The sequence below is a fragment of the Sesamum indicum genome, linkage group LG2, assembly GCF_000512975.1.
Source record: "Sesamum indicum cultivar Zhongzhi No. 13 linkage group LG2, S_indicum_v1.0, whole genome shotgun sequence".
NCBI classification, from domain to species: domain Eukaryota; kingdom Viridiplantae; phylum Streptophyta; class Magnoliopsida; order Lamiales; family Pedaliaceae; genus Sesamum; species Sesamum indicum.
Genome location: NC_026146.1, coordinates 2,588,496 through 2,591,962, shown reverse-complemented (window position 1 = coordinate 2,591,962; position 3,467 = coordinate 2,588,496).

The window sequence follows — 3,467 nt, the reverse complement described above, 5'->3', positions numbered from 1 at the left end:
GGCAGCGGGGGGGGAGCCCGAAGGGACGTCGAAACTTACGGACGGCCTAACTTTGCGCACGGGTGGAGTTAATATTTGACATTTATCCTAGAATTGCATACAACCTAGGAGACTAAGATTTCAGTAGAGTCTAAACCCTTCGTCAAGATTTTAAAAGGAAAGACCTAATGGAAGTATGTAATACACCATATTCTATAACTTATAGAATAGCTTATGCTCTTTCCAAAACACATCATTCAGATTTGTTTCTTAGAAAGAGTATATTGAGATTCCTAGAATATTCAAGGAATTTGCTAATGTTATGACAGTAGAGGGTATCGAGAATAGGTGGTGTCGATATTGTTATAAAAGATCACACAATTTTAAATTGAATACGTAGCTCTAGAACTGAGTTTAGTAGCAGGATGTCATTTTCAAAAGATAGGATTACAAACTACAAAGGAAAGGAGAAAGAGTTATTAATAGCTTTTACTCCTCAAGAGTTATTATCAGATGGCAAGCTGAATGCCAATGTTATTGTTATAATATTTTTCTTATAAAATCTCATGAAAATGTTCTTGCAGATTTCCTGACGGGAGATGGAGGCATCTAGAGCAAACTTCATCATGTTGAGACTCAGGCACCTCTGGGAAAACCTCGAGGAGCTTGACAAGAAGTTCGGACATCTAGCGGTAAATGCCCAAGTTGCCGGGCAAATTCAAAGAATTGATATAAACATAGTCCAGGTCGCCATAAGGAGTTCCTTATTAGCATCCACCGCGCTATGGAACGATTTACGAGAACCAATTCGGACGGCATCACCTTCGGAGAAAACTCACGAGTTGAGGGAGCATGACCCTAGACATGCATTTAGAGTACATGGCTCTAGACATGTAGCATCGGATTCAAGTACCTATTGTACAAAGCCATCACCGGACTTTGATGAAATGGCAACAATTAAGTCACATAAAGTGCAAACTCCTGATGATTCAAGTCAACCCAGTACCTCTGGGGTTAAAGAGGGAGAGATTAGCCTTAAGCCAATGACAGACACTTCTAAGGTTAATACTAACGAATTGATTCTTCTGCTTGGCAGGACTACCAGTGCATGTGGAAAAAACTAATTTTCCACAAAGGAGTGAATCCAGACAAGACCATTATCGAAACATCCGAAAAATATAATAGGGTCTGGATGTTAGAAGGGTCCAAACCAGAGGATGTTAGAGAATGGTATGATTTAGCCTTGCTTCAGTTCATACTGCGTCACCAAGTTTCTCGAAAATTTCAAAACTTTCGGAGTGGATTAGTGGGGCGGTCTTTCGTTCGTGGCAAAATAACCCCCACTTAAATAGAGGCGATGTTCTGGAAACAAATTCATATCAGTTGCTCCAAAAACTGCAAGAAAAGGGTCTTACCCATCATTTCATTTTATGAAGTCGCAGAGGACAAACATGGTGGATTTCAATAAAATCAAAACTGTCTCAGGAGAAGCTCCCTGGTATCGACTATTAGTAAAGACGATATTTCTACCAGAAGAGCTTGGGGATTATGTGCCTATCTCACTAAGATGGACAAAGTCAAGTATCTATCCAAAATCTTCTCCAACAAAGTGAATGGATCGTTCCTATTAAATTTCATGACAGGAAAAAGCACAGAGTTCGCAGAGAGCTTATTTGAGAAAAAGAGGATGTTAATTTGAAAAAAAATAAACTACCAGCGACTGAAGCTACAAGAATGAATATGTGCAACATGTTACATGTTGGGCAATGAAATAACCATTTATGCCCTTGTGAAACACAAGAGAAGCCCCTGTTCAGGACAAAAATTCAGGTCACACAAAATAAACCAGAACCAAACCAGGATAAGGGAAAAAGAAAAAAATTTACAAAAAGATCACGGATAAGACTGTCGGCAGAAAATGACAAAGGCTAACAATTAACAAAGCAGGAAAGCCAGCTAGCAATCACATGGTCGACAAGCCATTATAACCAACAATTGAAAAGGACGCGGTAATAACGAACGCAGTGACATCATCCGAAAGAGACAAGATGATGACGAACGCAATGACATCATCAAAAATAAGTTTGGAGTCTGGATTTAAAGTCCGTGGATGTCTATAAATAAGAATATAATGAAGCAGATGGGGATCATCAGAAAATTTCTCCAACTCTTCAAAGCATAATATTTCAGATCTTGAGCTTTTGTATTTTCAATTTTCTTAGTTTATGGGGGTTTCCCCAACTAGTCAAGCCCTCTATCATATGAGAGACTAAACAGTTGTCTCCTCTAATAATATCTATGTAATATCCCATATATTTCTTCAATTAAAATAAGCTTCTATTCAACTTGTTTGTCCGAAATTCTATTAAGTCCTTATATTGGAGTCCTTTTTATACCTTAAGGTAGGAAACAAAATAAGGCTGTGTTGTTTTGTTACTGAATGAGCCAAATGCTTGTAAACTATCTGCTGCAGTAATATGATTGGAGGAAGTCCATAAAATCGAAGGCTTGAAAACCCGAAAATAGAGCGGTCAAAGCAAGATATGAATTTAAAAGTCTTAATTTATATCATAAGCATGTTGAGCCTAATTCTGAGCATAGGGGTAGATTATCAAATAATTGCAAAAGAATTTGATCAAAGAACCAATACTGTTAAAATTCTGAAAACTTTGGGACCATAAGTGCGACCAAGTAAAGCTTACGGCTAGAAGTGATAACAGCTTTATCTTATGGGATCAAAAATGCAATTTAACCATAAAACTAAATTTTTTAATTATTCCGATATTAAATTTTCAAACTTATAGGTGTCTAAATGCTATATTAATTATAATAAGTGAATTGAATTTAATTTTTTAATGTTAAGCCATAAGCTATTAGAGACAAAAATAAATAAAAGAAACAAATAGTATAAAACTATTTTTCCCATTTCGGTAAAATTTTCATAATTAGCGTAGTATTCAAAGGTTTTAATAGTAGAGGGCAAACTGAATCTGTTCAATTTTAATAGTTGGAGGAGATTTTGATACTACCTCCGTAGCACAAGGGCAAAAATGAATTTGTATTCTTTTTCTGATGGGTAAGAATTTATCCACATCCATAATCTATCAGAATATTGCACGTGAAATTTAACTCCAACGCAAAGAACAAAATTATACTGAAGTATTCAAAGTAACTTTTGGATTTTGGAAGTCTTGAAGAATTCATTTACTGAACCATTGGTAATGTAAGACTTTCTCCCATAACTCGCGAGAAGCAGCTGGAATTTACCCCATAATCAACCTACGGAAGTAAATGATATCCTCCTCCTTGAATTCTCCACCACTCGAGTGCATTTTTGTAAATCATACAGCCTTTATGGAAGAATAGAAACAGGCTGAATCAAAGTCATTCACCGTACACTCCAAGCATCATTACCAACAAAATTTCGAACTTCATAGCATCCTCTGGTTTCGTAGAGGGAGCGGTTGGGAGAAAGAGAACATGGAAAC